At 42.9% G+C, this 7619-nt stretch overlaps 1 protein-coding gene across 5 annotated transcripts in view; it reads right to left on the reverse strand.

Annotated features, from left to right (window-relative positions):
• Positions 1 to 6080, reverse strand: part of LNPK (lunapark, ER junction formation factor) — a 125262-nt gene extending 119182 nt beyond the window's left edge. For 2 of the 5 annotated variants that reach the window (XM_075933689.1, XM_075933686.1), the window contains exon 1: positions 5930 to 6080. The gene's annotated coding sequence lies outside the window, so the exon portion shown is untranslated. Of the gene's footprint in view, positions 1 to 5241; positions 5873 to 5929 lie in introns of those variants that run through there. The other 3 variants (XM_075933691.1, XM_075933690.1, XM_075933687.1) reach the window with 3 other exon arrangements.
• Between the last annotated feature and the right edge of the window lie 1539 nt (positions 6081 to 7619).

The following is a 7619-nucleotide window of genomic DNA, read 5'->3' on the forward strand; positions in this document are numbered from 1 at the left end:
TATATAAACTATAATTATAAAAGGAATCCCATTTAACCAAACCTCCATTATCCAGCTCTTTATATTAACAGAATCATACTAGTTACTTGGGGCTGCCAGTGGCTGGGGCTTAGACAGCTGTGGTTCAGGAAATACAGAAAGCCAGATAATGGAGGCTCAGATAAGTGAGATTCTACTGTCTATCAATAAAACATTGTGTTCAACAGATACCTATGGTTAGGGAAACTAAAGTTCAGCATTTCGTTTTAATTGTGGAAAAAATTGATTTTTTATGTTTATCAGAATTTTGGTTTATTTATCATGGAAAAATAGGATCCCTGGTAATAATCCCAACCTAAAAAACAAAGGTCATATCTAGTCTTTTGAACTCTGGAGACTGAAGTAACACTGTCACTGAAACAGAAATCCCTTCATTTTATTAGAGTATTAAATTACTATTACTAAATATCTTAGGCCAAATAAGAGATCTAGAAACTCCATCTAGTTATATTTCTTCTCAAAAAGTTTAAGAGATTGTCAGAACAAAGTAACACCATAGTACATACATCCAAGATGGATTTGATTTCAATCAAACTGATTAAAATCAAATTGATTTAAATCATGTTTTAAATCACTAGCCAGGAAGATCTGTTTCAATCATGGTTTTCTACCTAAAAGTGCATTCTTGTTAGTTGTTCTAGCTTTGGATTGTGAAGAATATGTATTAGGGTTAGATGCAGGTTTCATTTTTAGAAGGTTCACACTATACATTTAAATAGTGATTTATATTGAAAACTTTTCAGGTTAGTTTTACAGCTATATCAGAAAATGAATGATTATTTGGTAATTTCATTTACCAAAGGCAATTGAAGCAGATATTTATGAAGACACTGGGAGGTGAACTCTCTCTAATTCAACAAGTTAATCATTAATATTTGGAAGATTATCTTGCCATGCTGTATTAGGGCAAGAGCATCACCAGAAAGATATTTACATTGCTTTATTTAATTAAAATAACAGGGATATGCATTCCAGATTCTTTTCTTCATACAAAATATTATTAGGTGATGAGCTTTCGTGGGCCAGACCCACTTCCTCAGATCAAAACTAACAGCTACATTTCTATTGCTATAGCTAAGTATCTCTTCACCATTTAAGAAAACCAAAAATCCCCATGAAAGCCAGAATTATGAGGCTGCAGTAAAGTCTTATGATTCTGAAAACAATCCTTAAAGATGCTAAACAAATCAGTATTTGAACTACTGCCAGTTTAAGTCAAAGAACAGATGGACAGGTCAACTTTGCTACTGCCAAATGACTTTCAAAGGGGGGGGAACTGCAGACAGGGAAAAGTACAATTGCTTTCTGGATTCCTGATGTACTTTTGTGGATAGCCACCACTACAATAGAGGCCACAATGAAAGAGTAACATGTTTGTTTTCAATAAGACTTTTAAACATTAAGTTTATATAATACCCACTTGGCAGTCACATGCAAGGCTGCGTATGTCAAATATGTATTATATGTTTGGACCATTCTGAGCAGACACTTTGTTCTTGAACACGTCTAAAAAAAGATGCTGTTTTTGTTGCAAAATCATATAAAAGCTTCAAAACTACGACATGTCTAATTATTCACCAGAAAGTTTGCATTCTTTAAAAGGATACAATCTTAATAATATATACTTAACTTAGCATTACTTGTCTATTTTGAAACTTATTTGCCAAAATGTGGGTATGGACTAGGGGTGTAAGTGACAAGTCGAGTAGTTGACTATCCAATAAGCCTAAGCTACTCATGTGAGTACTTGCTCCCGCAAGGGCGGGATGGGGGGGGGGGAGAGCAGGAGCCAGCTTAAAAGCCAGTTGCCCGCAGAACCGTCTCCGTGGTGCACAGTGGGATAGAGGAAGAGCCACAGCGGTCGCGGAGTTGGCACAAATTGGGACTGATCAGTCCTAGCTCGCGCTGGCCCTAGGTGCTACCCCTGTTGCAGCTCTGAATTTTAAATGTACAGCCACAGCGGTCCCGAAGCCAGCGCAAACTGGGACTGCTCAGTTCCGGCTTGCGCCGGCCCTGGGAACTACCCCTACTATACCCCCACTCTTAACATAACATAAGAATGCCGTACTGGGTCAGACCAAAGGTCCATCTAGCACAGTAGCCTGTCTGCTGAAGGTGGCCAGCACCAGGTGCCCCAGAGAGGGTGGACCGAAGACAATGATCAAGCGATTTGTCTCCTACCATCCTTCTCCAGCCTCTGACAAACAGAGGCCAAGGACACCATTTCTATCCCCTGGCTAATAGCCTTTTATGGATCTAACCTCCATGAAATTATCTAGCTTCTCTTTAAACTCTATTATAGTCCTAGCCTTCACAGCCTCCTCTGGCAAGGAGTTCCACAGGTTGACTACATGCTGTGTGAAAAAGAACTTTATTTTATTAGTTTTAAACCTGCTACCCATTAACTTCATTTGGTGTCCTTTAGTTCTTCTATTATGGGAACTAATAAATAACTTTTCTTTATCCGCCCTGTCCACACCACTCATGATTTTATATACCTCTATCATATCCCCCCTCAGTCTCCTCTTTTCTAAACTGAAGAGTCCCAGTCACTTTAACCTCTCTTCATATGGGACCCGTTCCAAACCCCTAATCATTTTAGTTGCCCTTTTCTGAATCCTTTCCAAGGCCAAAATATCTTTTTGAGGTGAGGATTCCACATCTGTACACAGTACTCAAGATGTGGGCGTACCATAGTTTTATACAGGCGCAGTAAGATATTCTGTGTCTTATTTTCTATCCCTTTCTTAATAATTCCTAGCATCCTATTTGCCTTTTTGACCGCCACTGCACACTGTGTGGAAGTTTTCAGAGAACTATCCTCCCTGGCTCCGACTACATTTAAACTGCAGAGCCACAGGTAGCAAGTGGCCCCTCCTTATCAACTAATCATGTAGTCAATACAAATTGTATCGACTACACGATTAGCCAATTACCCACTTCTTAACATCCTTCGTATGGACACGTATTCATATGAACTAGAACTGTGATTTATTGTTCTGAAAAAACAGACATTTTTAAATGAATGGACATTTGGCATGCACAGGTAGGGATGTAAGTACATTTAGTGCTCTTTATTCATATGCAATATATTCTATTTGATAAGCATTTCCAATCGTTTTGGATTGCACATGAGGTACATTACCTGATAGCCCCTCCAGTACCATTTTTCTCCCCTCTCCCTCATGTCTTTCTTGCAGCTCTTTCAAAAACCACAGGACAGATTTCCTCCACCCCCCTCCATAAATATAATACCCAAAATTCTTGTTCATTTCATTTCACACAGAGACCATTAATACCCTTATATTAAAGACAAATTTCCCTTGCCTACACCTGCTTTCCTCTCATGCCCTGGACAATAGCAGGTTACAGCTTATTTCTTCCTCTCTCTCTCCGCCTATCCAGCATGAGTAGAGTTCTTTTCACTCTGAGTAATGGTGAAATGTGATAGTACCTGCTTCTATAAACATATTACTGAAAATGCAACTACGTTACCCTATGCAGTATTTGTTATTCCAATACAGCAAAGCAGTAATTTAAGTGTCAAAAGTAACTTTTATCTTAAATGACATCATGGAAACATTTTATAGTCAATGCCTAAATTCAGAGATTAGATATGTTGACAGTATCTCTAGCTTTTTTTATGTTTTATGGAATTAAGAAAATCTACGTGAAAACTGAATGGCTAGGAAAAATAAAGGGATGAATTAGACAGATAGGAAGGTTTCAGGTTAAACTTTTTTTATTCTTTTAATTTAAAAAGGGACATCAACTAGCCAATTACTGAGCACGAAACCCCACCCACATAAAATAACTGTAGGGAAAAACTAATAGAAAATATTAGAGCAATATCTGCATATTTAATTTGGTGGTCCACTAAACTTGTGTCAAGAACTGCAAGTATACAGATTCCTGTCTTCAGGTAAAACTGTAATATGAGCATTTTCTCCTATTTTAGCACTTAAATAAAACCCTACCCTTTGAGCAAAAAATGGCAAAGACATCAGACTTCCCAACAGCCCTCCAAAAAAAATAGTATAAAAATGAATCGTATGAAGTCCTCTATTTTCAGCTTCAATTTTCTCCACACTGCTATGGTAAATAAGTGATTTGTAAACTACACACAATCTCAAAAGTCAAGCTTACATTATTTAGTTTTGCAACCTGAAATACTTATGTACAATATTCTCAAGATTTAAAGTCACCTCAATTCAGATAACACACTAAGAGATTAATGTCTATTGGGAGTTTATAATACTGCATGTAAGAGATTATACCAGATGACACCAAGGATTATTTTCCTTCAAAATACACAGATACACAGTTTTGTTTGAGGTTTCATCAGAAATCATGTTGGCCCATAAATCATTGATACTTTCTCTGGGCAATTCATCACCACTGCAAGAACCCCACTTTTTTCAGTTGGAAGTGAATTTTAAAGTCAGATCCAGAATCAGACAACTTGATTCAGTTGATTCCATTCTCTAAATCCAAATTAAATCTTTTAAAGACAGTTAGCTTACAAAACATAATCCTTGACAAAAAAAGAGCCCCAACATGCTTTGTAATTAGAATCACGGTATATTCTAGTATTTATTCCTGCTTTTTTGTAGGGTAAAAATAGTCAAGATTGCACAAAAACAGTTGACATTTTCAAATATGGTGTCTCTATTAGGATCTTAGGTACATATTAGGTCACTGAATTAGGAGTCTAATTTTAGACATGCATTTCCAGCTCATATGATCATAGGTGTTTCAATCAAGAAAGCAAACCCAATTAGGTGTGCAACAATCCAAGTGTGAGGCTGGATAGACCTTGGAGACTACAAAGTTGACTTTTTTAAAAGTTTTTTTTAACCTATGTTGCAAACAACTTACATTAGTAAACAGAAGTCTGTTTTTCACCATTATGGCTGCCTGGTTTTGCATTTTAGTTTGAGCAATAAAAACAGACTCCTGAATTTAATGTTGTTTTCCCCTCAAATTCAGGTTCTATTAGATTATCACATGCATGAGTATTTTAGTTACAAACTCTGTAGGGAAACAACTGCTAAAAATTCTCTCTTGATTTGTTTTGTAAATGTTACTGGAAATATCTGCTGGTGTTAAATTTTGTAAATTTTTATTTAAAAAACAGATTTAGGATCAAACTGGACTTCAAAGAGATAATTTAGGGATCATACAGAGCCAAATCTACAATACCTGGTGCAATATCATCAACCACAGTCAGTCCGATTGGCAAAACAGTCAGTAGATTCGGAATTTGAGGATGAATTAAGGAATGGTTTAGGTTAAGCAACTTATTTTAGTCGGGTTTTCTACAGTTGCCCATGAAACCAGACTAGCACCCACAACACACCAGGGCTGCCTTTACTGAGAAAGTTGACCTGGAAACTAATGTTAAAAGCTCACAGTTTTGTCTGCAAATCACTTATGAGACGTGCTCCCATAACACTGTACCAGTGCCAGCTGAACCGCACTTTACAGAACTAGGAACATAACCACGGCGGCTTTCCCGTGGCCACCCCCTGCAACGGCACAAGTCCGCTGTGCGAGCGCAGGGAGAACAAGCCTGCAGGTCTCTCGGCGTCCTGGCCCCAGCTCCAGCCAGCCCCCGTGCCCTGGGAGCTGCAGTGGCAAACGGGACACAAGTTCCCCTGAGCGCCAGGCCCGCTGCCCAGCCCGGTGCAGGGCGCCAGGCCTGCGCGCCGGGCAGGGGGGCCGCCTGTCAAGCCAGCTGCTGCGGAAGCGCCCGCTGCTGCGCCGAGCGCCCCCGGGCTGGGACAGCACTAGAACCGCGCCACGGAGGGCCCCCGCTCCTGACCCCCCTTCCGGCCAGCGCGGAGCCCGGGGATGCGCTGGGTACCCGAGCCGCGCCCTCCCCTGGTACCTGCCGCGGGCCCGCCCCGCGCATCCTGCTGTCGCCTCCGGCCGCCGCTGAAGGGGCCGCAGGCCGCCCGGCTCCACTCCCATCAAACACCGCGCGCCCCGCGCAGCCAATCACCGCTCGCCGCCCCCAGGACCCGGGGTCACGTGAGGGAGGAGGCTGGGAGTGGCCGGGCAGCAGGCGCAGTCTGAAGAGGGGCCCTGCTGGGGCGCGTGTAGTCGCGCGGGCGGCCAGTGCCCCCGGCGCGGGGAGACGGCAGCTGCTTTCGAGCCAGGGCCCCCGCGCTGTCTGCCTGGCCAGGGAAAGGAGCAGGGGCAGCGCGGGAAGGGATCCCCTTCGGCCCCGCTTTCCGGGGCATTAGCGCGTGGCCACGGGGCTCGCCGGGCTGCTTAAGAGTTGAGGAAAGTGGGATGGTCGCGGCGGGGCTTTGCCTGGGGAGCAAATGAAATGCACGTTCTCGGGTGGCTTTGTGGGCGCTCAAATCGCGACAGCGCAGGTCTCCCACGCTGCCCTGCGAGTGTTATCAGCCAGCTGTTCTGTAATACCGGCAGCTCTACGCCTGCCCTTCACCAGCGTTTGAGGCCAGAGAGAGAACACGTGAAGAAAAACCGGCTCAGGCTAATTCAGAAGAGAAATATTGAGGGGGGGTTGGGTCTGAGCAGAAGTAAGAGAATTAGCTGAAGTCATGCATGGGAAGAAAAGCTTTGTAGAGGACAAGTGTTTCTAGTGAGCAAGTGTTAGGAATGGAGCACATGTCAGATCTAGGACCTAGGGGTATTAGCGAGGAGTTAGTTGACTACTGGATAAGCATAAGCTTATTGGGTAGTCAGGTGGAGTATTGACTACTCACTCTCTCCCTGTAAGATGCAGCAAGAGTAGGGGGAACAGGAGCCTGTTCTCCCCCAGCACGGTCTGTGTGGTGCCACATGTTCCCCCCTCAGCTGCCTTTATGAGAAGCAGCAGGGGACATGGGGGGGGGCTCTGGCACGAGTCATTGTCCACAGGAATCCTAGCGGGGAGCTAGGGCCCCCTGCAGATAGGCTGCTGCTGCCAAGCAGCCCCTGTCTGTAACCAGTCCTGGCCACCTTGAGCAGGGGCTGCTGGACTCAGACAGTCCTGGTTCGCACTGGTCTGGGACACTGCGCCTCTGCATTTTAAATGTAGAAAGAGCTTCATGGCTCTTACAAATTGTATCAACTATATGATTAGCCAGATAACTGCAATTTAACATCCTTACTAGGAACATGTATAGTTGAAAGAAAAAAAATCAGTAAAGAGATGAATGGGGAAAAAAGAAGTGCACAAAAGTGAGCAGAGAAAAATAGGGACTTTTTTAAGTGAAGGCATTTAGGTAAGAATGAAGCTTTAAATGTGATCTGTTGAAGGAGGAGGAGCTATGTGGAAGAACAGAGAGGTGACTTCAGAAGCAATATTATGAACAATCTTAACCAGTGTAGAGTGAGATGTAGGGAATCCAGAGTGGAGAAGCTCACAGCGATCAATGTGAAAGATGATCAGCACATCGTGAAAGACAGCTGGGCTATGTCTACACTCGTAGCTTCTTGCGCAAGTAATATGCAAATGAGGCTAAGCGTGGAATATCGCCGAGCCTCCTTTGCATACCTAATGAGCCACTATATTTTTCAGAAAGAGGCTCATGCCCAAGAAGGAGCATCTACACAGCCCCTTCTTG

This window comes from Pelodiscus sinensis, chromosome 7 (assembly GCF_049634645.1).
Source record: "Pelodiscus sinensis isolate JC-2024 chromosome 7, ASM4963464v1, whole genome shotgun sequence".
Taxonomy (NCBI): domain Eukaryota; kingdom Metazoa; phylum Chordata; order Testudines; family Trionychidae; genus Pelodiscus; species Pelodiscus sinensis.